This window comes from Anabrus simplex, chromosome 6 (genome assembly GCF_040414725.1).
Source record: "Anabrus simplex isolate iqAnaSimp1 chromosome 6, ASM4041472v1, whole genome shotgun sequence".
Classification (NCBI taxonomy): Eukaryota; Metazoa; Arthropoda; class Insecta; order Orthoptera; family Tettigoniidae; genus Anabrus; species Anabrus simplex.
The window spans coordinates 75,831,016-75,848,015 of NC_090270.1; the positions used below are offsets into that span (position 1 = coordinate 75,831,016).

The 17,000-nt window shown below is 40.3% G+C and overlaps 1 protein-coding gene across 1 annotated transcript in view; it reads left to right on the forward strand.

The window, feature by feature from the left end:
- not (non-stop) overlaps nucleotides 1-16,781 on the forward strand; it is a 239,444-nt gene extending 222,663 nt beyond the window's left edge. The window contains exon 11 of the transcript XR_010860538.2: nucleotides 16,025-16,781. The gene's annotated coding sequence lies outside the window, so the exon portion shown is untranslated. The remainder of the gene's footprint in view (nucleotides 1-16,024) is intronic.
- Nucleotides 16,782-17,000: the final 219 nt, after the last annotated feature.

The window sequence follows — 17,000 nt, forward strand, 5'->3', positions numbered from 1 at the left end:
TCAAGGCAAACTGCTGGCATGATTTCGATCATTCCTGGTAGGTCGGACGCAGAGTGTTGTGTTCAGTGGGGCCAGGTCAGAACAAACCTTAGTCACCTCGGGCGTGATTCAAGGTAGTGTGATAGGACCGCTTCTGTACACGATATTTACGCTGGATCTGCCAGGTTGTGTATCGTCCTCTATGCACGGTATGCTGATGACACCATCATTTACAGAGCCATACGCAATGAGAACGACGTAAATAAGCTACAGTCAGATCTGGAAAATGTGGCTCTGTGGTGCCAAATAAATAGAATGACTATAAATGTACAGAAATGTAAATATATACGCTTAACGAGAGCAAGATCACAGTTACAACACCAAATTTCACTATGTGGTAAAAACTTGATGCCCTGCACCTCAATAAAATTGCTTGGCATTCACATTTGCAGCAATTTAAAATGGAACCAGCATGTAGAGGAAATACGGTGCAAAGCATACAGAGTCCTGGGATTCATCCGCAGATCTCTACTGGGAGCCAGGAAGACAGCAGTTCAGACAGCCTATTTGTCATTAGTACGGCCAATACCGTTGTACGGGCTTCCTTCCTGGCACCCTACTACAGTGGAGAACATGACGAAACTAGAGAGAGTTCAACGCCGAGTAGAACGACTAATTACTCAACACGGTCATTTAAATACAGCCAGGTCACTGCCCTCCATAACGTCCCTCTGTAAACAAAGAGATATTGCTTTCCTGAGAAAATCCCTCGCAAGCAACATTTATATAAGTTAAACCCTTTCAACCGCTTACAGCTGAACTATCGTTCCGCTCAAAGAGGTCGAGGTGTGTCCCTTTTCCCTCCATTTGCAAGAACAGTATCATATCAAAGTGGCTTATTTAATCGTTCTGCTCGGCTGTGGAATGAACTCCCACCACGGATGAAAGAACTACCTCCAGAGAAATTTTGTAAAGAGGTAAAAAAGGATGTATATATAATGAAACCTTCCGTACATAATATACATTTTCTACTGTGTGAATTCTCAGTATGAGTGAGAGGAAGGATGAAAGTTTATGTGATCCCGAGTGAGTGAGACTGTACTGTATGTGGGTATGAGTGAGCCGGCCTAGCTAAAGTATATGTGGGGATTCGAGAGAGAGAGAGAGAGAGAGAGAGAGAGAGAGAGAGAGAGACAGAGAGAGAGAGAGGGAGAATGTGTGTGTATGTCGAATTACTTGAATGTTGACCATGTCTTGTGAGTAGTATGTAAATATGCCTGTAAATACGGTAACTGTATATAAGCACACTATGTAGAATGTAATTGTATATTTGAATATTGTAATTTTAAGTGGTGATGGGGGCACTTTCGTGTATGTGGGGCTATGCCCTTTCTCCATTCACCATCCATAAATTGTACTTACAATTGGTGGAAAATTATTATTATTATTATTATTATTAATAATAATAATAATCTATATTGTTCACGTTGCGAGTGCTATACAAGTAGCATATAGCATATTGAAAATCATGTTGCTGTATGTAGGCCTGTTATTGTTACTTGATATAAGTATGGGGAAGTGACCACTGCAATGGGTATCTTTAATAGTTTGCCAATTTAATTTATGAGCTACAGTATATCATTATTACATATAGTTAGATCTACTGCACTCGGAGTGTTGGAGGGTACTGTTATTCGTGTTGGTGAGCCATCATTAAGGATGGTTGGGTTGTTTTTAATGGAGGAGTTAAATATATGTGTTCCTTTTGTGCTATTGTTTCTGCTACCCAGGTTGCATGGTGGGCGTTGAAGTCACCAAATATAATATGTTTCGTATTGGTGAATTGGTTAAAAAATTATGCCAGTGTTGTTGAGAGGCGTGGATATCTGGGGGACAGTATAAATTAGAATGATAACATCTTTGATTTGTATGCGGAGGATGTAAGTACCTGTTAAAAATTGGTCTGATTGTAAAAGCTTATAAGGTAGATGATTCTTTATGAGCGTTGCTATTCCTCCGTATCCTGGGCCGTCTAATCTTTCGGTATTGTTGGGAATGCACTTCGAAAACGATAAAACACGAGTACAATTCCACAATAATAGAACACATTTATTTTAATACACATATATACATGGAAGCAATCTTGCGAACAACAAAAAGATCCCAAACTAAAACTTGAAGTGTGTTTCTTTGCTTATTTCAAAGCTCTCGAAAACAAATCTCAGGAGTAAGAAGAATCAAAGAGGTTACACTAACTGATCTCACACAACATCCTCCCACCTAAGTCAAATGAATGTTAACATGAATTGACTTACATCTTTTATGCACAAATTGCCACTTTCATAAAATAGTCCTGAAACAATTACAAAATGATAAAATTCAATAATATAAATACAAATAAATATGTTAATTGACACATATCACAAATTTAACTTTTCTGGCTTGTGAATCAATCGTCCTAGACGAGTTATTTTCACTGTCTGCTTTGAAACTTGAGGACCATCTTCAGGAGGAGTAGAAGAGGCACATGCTCTGGCCTCGTGATTATCCTTTATATTTTCCTCACTTCGAACAAAGTCTTTCCGTAGGTGGTTTCGGATTTCCTGGGTATCCTCAGGTGGTTGAAACTCGAGTTCTAGCGGGTATATTCTTTGAACTGGCCTTATAAGCTCGCCTGAAGCAGTGACGTCACGAACTACTCTAACATCGCCATCCTTTCCCTTAACAAACTCGACAATTCGTCCCAATGGCCAATCCATTCTTCTAGTGTCATCATTGCCAACCAAAACAATTTCTCCCAGTTTGAGATCATGTGGCTTATCCTTGCTGGCGAATAACTTCAACTGACCTAAATATTCAGTACGAAATCTTTCTCTAAGATTCTTTTTCAACTGAAGGCGATACTGCAGTCTTTTCCGAAGATCAGTTGCTTCGAACAGGTCATACTCAGGTACTCCTACTTCTTCTATGTCGTGTAGAAACATGTTTGGAGTTAGAGCAGCCAGATCTGATGGGTTGTCAGACAAATAGGTTAATGGCCGAGAATTTATGACTGTTTCGCAGTCACAGAGGATTGTCTGCATCTCTTCATAGTTGACAGATGATCGACCAAGCACTCGACGGAGAAGACTTTTGAGCATTCCTACTAGTCGTTCCCACCAACCTCCCCACCATGGCGAAGCTGGAGGATTAAAACGCCAATCTATCTTCCGCGCTGAACTGTATTGTGAGATTGCATTCCAGTCCAGTTTGTGACAGGAGTTCTTAAACGCAACAAAATTTGTTCCCTGGTCACTGTAGACAATGACAGGTCTTCCTTGTTTGCTGCAGAAACGTCTGAGAGCTTGTAGAAAGCTATCTGTTGATAACGAAGACACCAGTTCCAATCGAACTGCACGGTAAACTCCGCAAGTGAATAAGCAAACCCATGCCTTCTTCGAGGTTCCCTCATCGTCTTTGATGTAGAGAGGACCAGCAAAATCAGCTCCAGTAGCTTCCAAAAATTCTTGCGTCACGCACTCTACTCTCAGGTAAAGGTGAAGGATGAGCTGCCAACTATGACGTTTACAAATCATGCAGGAGTTAATAACAGCTCTAATTGTCTGTCTACCTCCTAGAATCCAATACTGTTGCCTCAGAATTGACAAAAGCATCTGCGTACCAGCATGACAGTTGCTAAGATGGGCGTCCATAATCAGTCGCTGAACGACTGGGTGATCAGCTTCTGGGAGCACGATGGGATGACAAAAATCCCTGACATCATCCCGGTTTGATATCTTGGTCATCAAACGAATCAATCCCTGTTCGTCAACAAACGGAAGTAAGCTCTTTAGTTTGGAATTGAAAACATCTATGAACACTTCCTCCTGCACCCACCGTAAAATCTTCCTTTCTGCCGTGACAAATTCCTCACTTGTCAGGTCACGATGTATGCGTTGAGCTTTGCTGATGCGACTGTTGGTTAGAAAGCGCAACATCCAGCCTACCATCCTTACAATTTTCTTGTACTGAGAAAAGTGTCGGTATTACCAATCTTTACTGATGTCTTCTGAATTACTTGATATCAATGAAAAGACATTCTTCCTTCTCTCGGAATTTATCTCTTCCTCATTATAAGAAAAGTCAGTTTGTGGCCAGCAGTCTGGATTTTCTCTCAACCAACCAGGGCCTTCCCACCAACGGCATTGTATCAACTTCTTCACAGAACATCCACGTGATGGAAGATTTGATGGGTTTTCTTTTCCAGGAACATGTCGCCATTCGCAACCAACTGCCAGTTCTCGTATCCCTTTAATCCGGTTCATGACAAAAGCATCCCATGCTTCACTTCGCTGAATCCAAGCGAGGACAGTTGAAGCATCTGTCCAAAACATTGCCTTAATATCAGGAATACAATAATCCTTTACAATAGATGCATATAATTTCGTTGCTATTGAAGCTGCTAAAAGTTCTAACCTGGGAATGGTCAATCCCTTGCCTGATTTTCCAATTGGTGCAACTCTTGACTTGGCAGCCACCAAGTGAACACTCACTTCACCCCCTTGCTCAACACGCAGGAATACAGCCGCTGCATATGATGTCTGACAGGCATCTGAAAAAATGTGAAGTGTCCAGGAGTCGTCTGGGCTGTTGCAGTTAGACAACCAACGAGGAAACTTGACTTGAGCTAAAAGAGGAACTTCTTCAAGCCAACTCAAGAATTTCATTTTGATCTCTTCATTGACTTCTTCATCCCATGTCAAACCTTCCCTCCAAGTCTGTTAAAGCAACAATTTTGGTATTAATGCTACACTACATGTGACACCCACCAGATCAAAAATTCTATGGGCAGCACTCAAAATAACTTTCTTTGTTATTTTCTCGAAGCTAATCGAAAGAAGGTTATCTATGTTGATTGCTAGGGAATCGTCGGACTTGCTCCATAGGAGTCCTGACACATTGGTAGGTCCGGAAACGTCATTACTTCCGGTCAACTCCCACCCTCGAAGACAAAATTGCCGTTCCCTCATGACACCTGAAGCTACATCAATAAACTGTTTAGCTTGTTCTTCATCGTCCAAACTGGCAAGGCAATTATCAACATAGAAGCTATGGGTAAGAAGTTCCACAAATGACTTGGGCCATGGTGACTTCTCTTCCTCACACAGTACTAATGTATTTTCAAGGTGAAGTTTGATGCATGATTCTAACAGAAAAGGACTTGAAGAGACTCCAAATACAACACGACAATGTCTGTATGTCTTGAGACTTCCATTTCTGTCTAACCACAAGAATCTCAAAAAATTTCTGTCTCTCTCGCGAATGCTGATCTGGAGAAAAGCTCTTCTTATGTCTCCAACAAGTCCCACCTTCTTCAGTCGGAAACGAGCCAACACGGAAGGTATTTTCTCAATTAAATTAGGGCCTTTCTCAAGACATTGATTGAGGCTGGGCTGTTTATTTTCTTTAGACGAGGCATCGAACACGGGGCGCACTGGTGTTGTTGATCCAGGTTTCACAACGTGACGATGAGGCAAATAGTGGCAATGAACATTCATTTCCTGAGGAAGCACCTCTTCTATCACCCCTTCCCTCAGCTAATCATCTAGTACTTCCTGATAAGCATCATAGTAACCTTCAGTCTTCAATCTCTTAACAGTAGACATCAGTCTCTTCAGTGATAATTGGTAATTATCAGACAGTGGAGGATGGTTCTCAACCCATGGGAGGTGAACTTCAAAACGCTCTTCTTCATTGACTGATACTGTATCAAGGAAATGTTGCTGTGTAGTAGACTCAATCTCAGATCTGCTGCGTTTCTCAGATGGATCACTAATCCCTAAAGTATCTAGAGTCCACAAATCTGTGATGGTGGCTTCTCTTGTTAGCATAGCAGTCACCACCATAGCCATACTTTCCTCATTCCTATGTTCTGAAGGCACTTTGTCCATTAAAATCCATCCCAAACGAGTTTCCATGGCCACTAGTCCAGTACTTAGTATCTTGTGGCCTCCTGTAAACAATTTGCCTGCAACATCAGCTCCAATTAATATTTCTATTGGTCCATAAGATTCGATGTCACTCTAAACAATGTCCTGACTACTTAGTTCTTCAATCCAAGGACCTTGATGTACTGAAGGTACGGCACCACAAATTCTTGTTTGGTCTAATGCTTCAAAGTGACAGTTGTAGCTACCATCCGGACTAGAGAGGTAAATAGTGTACACACAATGATGGTATACTCCAGTGGTTGTACCTCCAAATAGCGAGTGTTGGATATTTTCCTGTCTGCCAGTTTGATATCCGATTTCCTTGGCTGTACTCTTCAAAATGTAGGAACGTTGTGATGCTGAATCAATTAATGCTCCGCTCAACTCCTTGGCCCCGAACCTTGACAACTAGTGTTTGCATCAGCACCCCACAATGGTTCGACAAACTAGCTAAAGCCTCATCTTTCTGGACTTGCGCACTAGAAGCCATCTTGTCTCCTGTTGAGTTCGGTCTCTCTATGGCTGAGTCTACCTGGGTTTGTGGCAACTTATCACACATAACTACAAAGTGTCCTCGACTACAAATGATGCACCTAGGCCTATTTCTACATTTCTTCGCTGGATGTCCGACCTTGAGACAAGAGAAACAGCATCTTTTAGTCTCAAGTGCAAGACGACGTTCTTGCAAAGTCATCTTCTGGGCCTTAATACAGTCTTGAGACTTGTGATTAGACGAACAAAATACACACCCTGCTGTTTCTCTACCAGATGCAGTAAGGAGACCTGCTGCTGCGGGAATGTTCTCATTCGGATTAGTGGTGTAATTCAAGCTCTTTTCCTTCTTCTTTGGACCTCCCTTGACAGCTACCGAAGACAAAACACCAAACCCTGACATAGCCAAAGTAATCTTCTGTTCCTGTTCTACTTCACATCTAAGAAATTGCATCAAACTGTCTAAACGATTCTTGGAATTCACACTCTGGTCACCGACACTAGCGCCCCCTGGTTCAACAGCTGAATTTGAAGAAGACTGGCCAATGAGCGCGATTGAAGAAGTTCTCTCCCAAGTTCTTAGAATGTCCTCAGGCAAACATGACTCTACTAGTGGTAAAAGCATGGAATTACACTTGTCCGTTGTGACACCTAATGTTCCTAGGACTCCTATGTGGCTCTGAAGCTTATCATAGAGGGATGATAAACACACATTAGGGCTCACAGCATTCTGTAAGATTAAACTTAACAACTCCCTAATGTACACTTCTACCAGCAAATCATCCTTCCCATAGCGTGCTTTGAGACTTGATATTGCTTTACAATAATTTTCTCCTGTAGCAGGAAAGCTCTCAACTAAATCTGTTGCTCTGGATCCAGAAGTGGTGGCCTGTATGAGGTATTGGAATTTATCACTAGGGTCTAAAAGAGGGTCCTCATCAATTTTCTTAAATTGTGACCAGAAAGGAAGCCAATCTTTCAGTTCACCTCCGAACTTTTTCAATTCCAACAAAGGCAGTTTGTATGAACGCTTAACTTGGAGCGACGAGTTAGAATTAACTGATACTGCAGTAGCTTCTGAGTTCCGGTCTTTATTTAATAATTTGGTAACAACAGTCTTAACCTTATAAAATTTGATCTTATACTCGTCAGCCATACTGATTTCTTTGTCTAACTCGTCATCCCTAACCTCCACGTTCTCGATTATATTAGTGAAGATAAGAGATTCCATACCTGTTAATTCATGAAATTTCGTTTCTAATAGATCCATATGTGCACTAATACTTTCCGTATCTTTCTCCGGCATCTGTAGTAACGCGTCGAGCTCATTGTAGATCTTGGTTATTGATCGCCGTAGGTACCGCTCTTTATTTCTTTGTCATAGCTATATTCACTTCCATGCTTGAAATACTACGTATGAAACTGTTTATATGATTATATAACTGTCTAATGTCCTGTCACGGTCGCCAAATGTTGGGAATGCACTGCGAAAACGATAAAACACGGGTACAATTCCACAATAATCGAACACATTTATTTTAATACACATATATACATGGAAGCCATCTTGCGAACAACAATAAGATCCCAAACTAAAACTTGAAGTGTGTTTCTTTGCTTATTTCAAAGCTCTCGAAAACAAATCTCAGGAGTAAGAAGATCAAAGAGGTTACACTAACTGATCTCACACATCAGGTATTATAACCTTTGATCATAAATTTAAAGGAGGTTTGAAGATATGTTTCTGTAAAAAAATTATATCGGGTTGGAATTCGTTTATGGGTAAAAGTAGTTCGTGTCTCTTGTTCACCATACTCTTACAGTTCCATTGTAGAATCTGCATTTTTGAGTCTAAAATTGTGATTATTTTATCGTGCTTCTGTTTTAATAGGTGTTTCCATTGTGTAGTTTGACCCATTAGCCCCATTAAGCTGATGAAGTCATCTTGAATCTCTCTACGTTAATCTTTTACTTGGGGTGTATTTGATGTGGCAGGATGCATTCCCGTTTCATTGCAGTAAGACTGATTTTTTAGGAACCGCCTGTGTAGCATTATGGGTATTCTGTAGTACTGTAGCTGGATGTTATTCTAATTGGGTTTTTTACAGTGACGGCTCATGCTGAATAATGTTGATGGTTCTGCTCTGTGACGCACAGTCCATTGCAGTAAGTGTAATAGACAAATCTAAATTCGTATTGCATACGGAAAGTGTCGGCTGAGCTCGTTTGAATCCGTCCTCCAAGTCCGCGGAAACGCTTTACTCCATGTCATATCAGTGTGAAGTTCTTGAAAATGAACCGAAATAATACAGGTAGACGTTCATCTCAATTTATAAGACCCCGATTTCGAGGGACATCGACAATATAAATAACTGACTTGTACAAAAAACAACAATTAAAAAGTTACAAAAAAATGCCCCTCTTCTACTTATCGAAAAAATGTTGACCTATCGACACTTATTTACAAAGGTTCCGAGACCTGCATACAACTTTGGCAGCCGGCTTTCATAATGGAGGGGGAACATCATCTGATGGTACTTGCGTTTCTGTTTTCAATTTCATGACTACCTAACTCGGAAGAATTCACTACCGTTACGGAGAAACATAGTCATTATTACTGTATATACTTGTAGGCCTAAGAACTCGCTCATTCGCTTCGTACGGGAGAATGTTTTCGGCCGTTGGATAGAATTTTGCTCAAGTCCTGGTCATTTACACCAAAGACAGAAAAATATACATACCCCCAATCATAAGGTATGCTGTTTGAAGACTTAACATGGACAGTAAATTGAATTGTGCTACTTAATCATAACCATCCTCTTTTATCACGCATTTATCCTGTATGTAAGCTATTTGGACTTTCTTTCTACTGAACAGAATCATCACAACTATACTGTAGGTATCTGAGAATGTTGACATGTATGAATTTTAAACCATATGAATATCCACACAGTTTTATAAGTTCTCTGTTTACACTGATGAGTACAATGGAGGGAGTTTTTCCCAAACAGCTGAGACTATAACATGCTCGTTCGCTACAGCGATTCTCTCACGGACGGTGGCGCTGTCTAGTGTATTATTTACTAACTCTATTGTCACGGGAATAGGTCAGACGTACTGCAAGGCGTGCAGTTCATACAGACCCTTATGGGCGACCCTTAGCCACCTATCGGAAGAAAGCTGTAGTTAAGTGTGCTCTCCTAAAATTCTGTTGTTCAGAGTTCTAAACAGGGTTGCCAGATCACCAGCAGCTGTATGGGTATCGATCTTTGGCTCGATATAAACACTCAATATGAAGGATGGGATCGCTAATCGCTATATATTACTGTATATCTTTCATTGTGGTGGTTCTGCAGCTCTGCAGATTGTATTATGGAGCCGCGCCTGGTTTTTTAGTATGTTTAGATATGACACTTTATCATAGCCTGGTCATGGAGGTGGGCGGTTCTCCATGTGTATGTACTGTATGTAGTTATTTTCCCGCTTTCGCGGGTTGACGTCAATTATGTTAACTAAGGTTTCATTTAATGGTGGGAAATGATTGGGTAGAATGGTCGGATTGTAAGATGGGGGTTGTAGTCTATTTTTGACTGCCTCGAAAGAGATGTGTTTGTACACATATTTTTCTTGATTTCTGTCTGTTGTTGATGTATGGTTCATTGAGATTATTCTACTGTGTGATTGTTACTACAATGTGCATTTAACTAGCGTTTCTTGGCAGTCTCTTGTGTTGTGATTATTGCTACATCTGCCACATCTCGTCATTCTTGCGCGACAATTAGTTGCTGTATGCTCGTATCTCTGACAGTTTTTGCATATGATAGGATTAAAGATGAATACCTGCACTTCTAGAATGACACTAAATATAGAGATCTGTCTGGGTAGTGTTTGGGTTTCGAATGTTATTTTCACAGTTCCTGTTGGTACATACTCGAACGCGTCGTTGGTAGATTTCCTTCTATTGAGTCTCTGAACACTTATAACTGGCACAGGCGAGTCTATGAAATGCTGAATTTATTCAGATAGATTAAATCTACTCCCCCGACCAATCCGATTCTGTATACGTTGGATGAGGCTTTTATGTATTTTTCAATGATGATGGAGTGTCTCATAAAAACGTTAGCAGCTTCAGTTGTGAGAAAGGTTAGCTGGATACGATTCCACACTTTCCTGTGTATGGTTTTAATGCCCGGTATTTTCCGTTCATAGCAGAGCCTACCTAAAGGCCATTGGGTGTAAGTTACCTATATTATCTGTGGTGTTTGCTTCGACGAACACTAAGTAGGGACCCATTATGATCGTCAGGATAGTGTGTAGGTGTTGGAATCTTGATCCTGATATTCATTTGGGGATGAGTATTAATTCCAGTCCCCGAATTGAGATTAACTGCTGACTGATGATGGTTGGCGTTATTGGTGGGTGAGTAACTCTACTCGCTTGCGAGTCTGTAGAATCATGTGCCCTTCTCTTCGGATGATTCTCCGCACAGTTTCAGGGTGATCTTACTTCCCCTATTCTTACAGCACTGCGGCAGAAATTTTCGTTGCCGGTAACTTTGGATTTTTCTTATTGCTCCAGTTTCCTCTTTTCTACTCCGCTTTCTTGGTCGCCCTCTTTTAGGTTTGTCTTCAATTCTATCTTCTCGGTTGTATCTTCTTATAATATCTCCTACAGTCCTCTTACTTATTTGTAACAATTCGGCAATATCTCTTTCAGAACGGCCTTTAGCATGATGGAAAATAACGAGTTGTCTCTTTTCAAATTATGTATTTGTTTTCTTTTGCGCCTCATCGTTCGTGTTTGCAGAACAGGATCGAACAACATAATGAGCTTGTTCTGCCTACTACTACCCCTCACTCCCACCTGTTCCTGCCTGCGCGACAAGTACCCGAATATTCATGTGGCTGCATATTGTGGTGTCTTATAACTAAACTTAAAATTTCATATAATTAATTACATTTTACGGGTACAGTACTTGTGTGTGCTGTATTGTACGTCAATATTCACATTATTATTAATTAAAGAAGAGATTAGTGAACAAGTAGAGGAGATCGAAAATCAGATGGAGGAGGTAATCTGGTTTAGGCTTAGTATGGGGAAGGTACAAGGGAGGGAAAAGAAGATATGTCTGGCTTTTGCATATTGTCACCCCCGGAACTCTGCTTATGCGAACGAAAAATTCTTTGTGGAATTATTACTAGAAACAAGTGTCATTAGAGGAAAATTTGATGAAGATGGAAGGTTGTTATCTGAAGACTGGAATGCTAGAATAGGAGAACTATGCCCTGTTTACAGCAAAGATGATGAGATGACGATGAAGGTGGGAAGGCGGAGTGCAGATAAGGACATGAATGGTTATGGATTAAAGCTGTTGGAACTATGTGTCGCAGCAAATTTTATATTTTGAATGGTTGGTGGGAAGGAGATGGGGGGCTAAGTTGACATACATTGCGGGACAGGGTGGGAGTGTTATTGATTTGGTATTGAGTTCAGAAGACATGTTAGAGAAAATAAAAATGATGGAGGTAGGCAATGGGACGGAATCCCATCATGCACCAGTATGGGTGATAATAGAAAGAAGTGAGAGAAATAGAGGGTCGGGAGGAAAGGAGGTGCATTGAGAAGGGCATTAGTTATACTAAATACGGTTGGACGGAAGAGATAAAACAGGAACTAGAAGCCCTTTTAGAAAATGAGCTGGATTTAATTAGGTGTGGGTGGGAAGAAGCCTTAAAAGAAGGTAATATCGGCAGGGCGTTAGAACTAATCGAATATCCAATTAAAAGGGTAGCACAGGCGACTAGAATCTCGAGGAGGATGAAGAAGAGTGAAGAGGGTTTGTACAATAAGAAGTGTAAAGAAATGAGAAAATTAGTGATGGAGGCATTAAAAGAATACAGGAGGAAGGGAGGGTGTGATGAAATAATAGCGTTTTGTAACCTAAGAAAAGAATACGCATTGAACATTGCAGAGAGGAAGAAAATTTGGGTGAAAGAACAAGCTGAGCTAATAAATATAGAGTGCAAAATGAAACAAACGACCAATGACTAGACTATTTCCGAGATTTATTAGGGGGTGCAGACAAATGGTGTCAGGGGAAATGGGAAATAGCATTAGGGAGAGCTATGGAGGTTCGAATTCAAGAACTTGATAAAGAGATTTCAAGGAATGGAGTGATAATCGTGATGGGTAATCTTAAGAGCAACTGAACGGGAGGAAGTAATGGTATTAACAATGTATTTTGGAGGGAAATTGCCAAATATGAACTTATGATAGAGGGTATAGTTAAACTTTTTAACAGGATCTTCGAAGGGGTGAAGTACCCAAAAGAGTGGGAAGTTGGGGTAATATGCCCAATTTACAAAAAGAAAGGTAGTAGAAATTTACCTATGAACTATAGAGGAATAACATTATTGGAGTCGTTGAGTAAGGTGTATACAGGAGTATTGGCAGACAGGTTAAGTGTCTGGGCAGAGGGACAGTCGATATCGTCAATTTTTCAAGGTGGATTTAGAAGGGGGCATAAGAACAGTAGACAGTATAATGAACGTCAGGATGATCCTAGGTAATACTTGGATAGGAAAAAGGGTAAATTGTACTTAGGGGCAATAGATTTTGAAAAAGCGTTTGATACGATGAGCAGAAGTGCATTAATAGAAAAATGAGATAAGATCGGGGTGTCAAGTAAGATTATCCAAGCGTGATATGAGAATGCATATTGTCATATTAGATTGGAGGAAAATCTGTTGCGCAGTGTAATAGAATGTAAGGTGGGGCTTAAGCAGGGCTGTAAGTTATCGCCCATATTATTTCTTCTGTTTATTAACGACATTCTACAAGGTCACGGAGGAAATAACTGGGCAGTGCCGGCGGTGAACGGGTTGGAGATACCAGGTTTAATATTTGCCGAAGATGTGATCCTTCCAGCCCTAACAGGGGGAGGCTTGCAGAAAAGTCTCAGCATATTTGAGGAATTCGCAAGAAAGTGGTCTTTGAAAATTGATGGAAGCAAATCGAAGGTGATGGTTGTTAGTAAGAATAAGAGGAGGAAGACAGAAATGAAATGGGTGGTCCAGGGAGAGAAGTTCGAAGAAGTAAACAAATTGGAATATTTAGGAGAGATTATAAACAGGAGAGGTGTCTGGGAGGACCAAATTAAGACAGCGAAATGGAAGGGGGCTGCAACACTTTCGGTGGTCAACATTCTAGAATCAAAATTCCCCGGTATAAATTATAATTTCCAAAGATTGGTGCTAAAGACGTTAGTGCTAAGCAGAGTACTGCGTGGGATGGAATTATGGGGTTTAGAGGACGATAAGGATATGTTAAAACAGATTATATGTGGATTTAGGAAAACGATAATGCAATTACCGCAGTGCACGGCAAATGCCGGTGCATTACTCATGTGTGGGAAGTTTATTGAAGTAGACTGCGGTAAAAGGGTACTAAACTATTGGATGAGACTAAGAAGGGGTGAGGGGGTGGTTTTTGCAAGCAGCGTACCAGCAATAGTTGAATCATATGTATACGGGATGTTGGCTTACAAAAATTAAAACGTATTTGGATAGGATTGGTATGGATTATATTTGGAAGATAGTTTGGAATAGAAAGGGGGCAGTAGACAGAGAGATATATTAGGGAGGGTCAAGGATATGCAAAGACAGCGCCTGATGAAAGAGTGCAGAGAGGGAGGTTCCCTTAGCCTTTACAATAGAGTTACACAAGTTGCGAGAATAAGCCATATCAACGTAAATAGATAAGAGAGAATAGGTTTATTATGGTGGTTTATGGGACTGTACAGAAACAAGGTTTGGACGAGAAGTGCAGACAATTTACGGTGATTTACGGTTTATTATGGTGGTTTATGGGACTGTACAGAAACAAGAGTAGGACGAGAAGTGCAGACAATTTACGGTGATTATTATGTGAGAGTGGGAACGATGACCTTAACTTGGTGAACGAATGCATAGCATTAAAAAGGTGAGAAGTAAGCTTTTGAGTCTCAGGGAGCAAGGATGACTTAAACAGGGGGATAATCTGAAAATCATAAAATGGGTGGCAAATGAATGGATCAGAAGTGGAAATTTTAATAAACACTTATGTGGAGTAAAAAATGATGTGTGAGCAATGTGGAAGAAGAGAACAGCCAACGTGAGAATTGTTAGAAGAAGACATGGTGAGGGTAGAATTAAGTGTTGTTCTATATAGTAGAATATTGCAACTTAGGTTGGCACAACTCAGCAGACTGAAGGAACGGTGTGTTTGTGACAGCAGCCTGGAACAGTAGAGAGAGACACGATTATGAGTGGGCAGGCAGGTTGAGCATATGGTAACATGGCACAAGACAGTGTCTGCTTACTCAGACGTGTGACGTAGGAGGAAGAAGAGAATAGATGGGTATTGCTGACACAACAGGATGGATGAGGTTATGAACCTGCAGATAGTGCTGGTGTGCCGTTGTATTTTATTTTGTTTTGTGTTGCCGAAGGTATTTATGTTCCTTAGGCAGTGTTGCCGTATTGCTGAGGTCTCCGAATAGGAGCTTAATTTTATTTTGTTATGTTAGTTTATCAAGATATTGCTTGGGTAACTATTGTATGCTGTGTACGGATCTATGGGTTTGGTTACTCTAAGATCTGAGAGAATGAATAAATAAATAAATAAATAAAAAATAAATAAATACATATTCACATTACTATATGGACTGGCAATTACTTCTTTCACACTTCAAATGTTGGAAGAGTACTTCAAATTAAAAAACATAATAGGGTGGTCGAATACTTTTATGATTCAGTGTAATTTCCACACAAGGCACAAATAACACAAAAACGCGATCAGATATATTCGGCATTCAGCCTTCGGAGAGCACGTATACGTCAGTTCACATCATTTCACAGATAACAACACAGATCTAAAACTTTTACCGAAAATAAAAGTATATCTTTGAATATAAAGAAAGCAATCAAAATTTACATTACATCGCAAAAAAGCTAACGTAACAAACCTAAATTACCATACACATTTAAAGAATTCCCCCCTCTTCGCTCTATCAAATACGCTATAGAGAGTACGTGACACTCTGTGAGATATCGCAATACATTGTTTGCCAGCGCACCTAGCGGGACGGCCTTGAATCTGAGTGTAGTAGTAATACCGATCAGCTGATCTGTGAAATTTTGGTCTTGGATTTGCGTTAAGAAGATTTTCGTGAAAATTTAGTTTATGCGGTGACAAAATTTTTGGTCTTGAATTTGCGTTAAGAAGATTTTCGTGAACATTTAGTTTATCCGGTGACAAAATTTTTTGGAATTACTATCATACAAGCATTGGGCCATGTTTCGTAAGGCTTGTGCTGTTTTTGGCTGCAATAACTCTGAACTTGTTCCGGTATCGAAATCTTTCTTCCGCTTTCCTTGAGACAAAACATTATAAGCAAATTCCAATATTGTAAAATATTTGTGTATAAATCACATTAGGTTTAATAGTTAGTTGTCGAATAAGTATTCGTATCATAGGTTAATTACATGAAGAAAATTCAAATATAATACATAAAATAAAAATTCTTCTTCTACTGCTGTTTCCAGATCTGTGGATTCGCGAGTGCGAGCTGTGTAGCACATGTGGATTTCGCCCTGTTTTACGGCCGGATGACCTTCCTGACGCCAACCTTATATTGAGGGATGTAATCACTAGACCTTGTATTTTGTAGAGACCTATTTTGTTCTTGAAGAGAAAACTTAAAATGAAGCTATATTTTTATAAATACATAACTCTGTTCATGTGGCTGTTCGTCACAATATTGTGAAGAATGTTTCCCATGCTCGCATATAAACATGCGCACGCCGCGCTGAGGCACTCAGTCTTGGCTTGGCAGCTGTTGAGAATGGAGCTCCCGTTGGATGTTATCGCCAAGTGCATGGATGTCAAAAATGTTTGTAAGTGGTGTAGAGTGTTTGCAGCTGGTCGGACTGAAATTCACGACGAACAAAGGAGCGGGAGACCGTCGAGACAGTCGTCAAATTTGAACAAATCACGCGTGAAGATCGGCGGATCACCCCGGATGATCTCTGCACTGTGGTACCTGAGGCTTCCGGAAGCGCCGTTCACAGACTTTTAACGGAAAAGTCGTAATACCGGAAAGTGTGAGCAAGATGGGTGCCAGCACCGACGACGAGGTGAAAGATGAGGTTCACAACTTCCTGAACAGCATGGCGGCGAGCTGGTATGACATGGGCATACAAAAACTGTCACAGCGTCTACAAAAATGCTTCGACCGAAATGGTGATTATGTAGAAAAATAGCTAAAAGTTCAAGCGGTAAAATGATGTAAACCATTGTAGAAATAAACAGGTCTATGAATTTATAAAAAAATAGGAGACCTTATTTTTGGGATTACCTTCGTATCTATAATTGCTATTTTTATCCCTAAATCGGATAAAATGCTTTTAATATATTCCGAGGAAATATACTATTTGCTGACTCGTTTTCAATTCTTAAACAACATCTTGAAATCAGAAATATGTAAACCACACTCCCCAGAAAGCTAAAGAACCTCCCGCA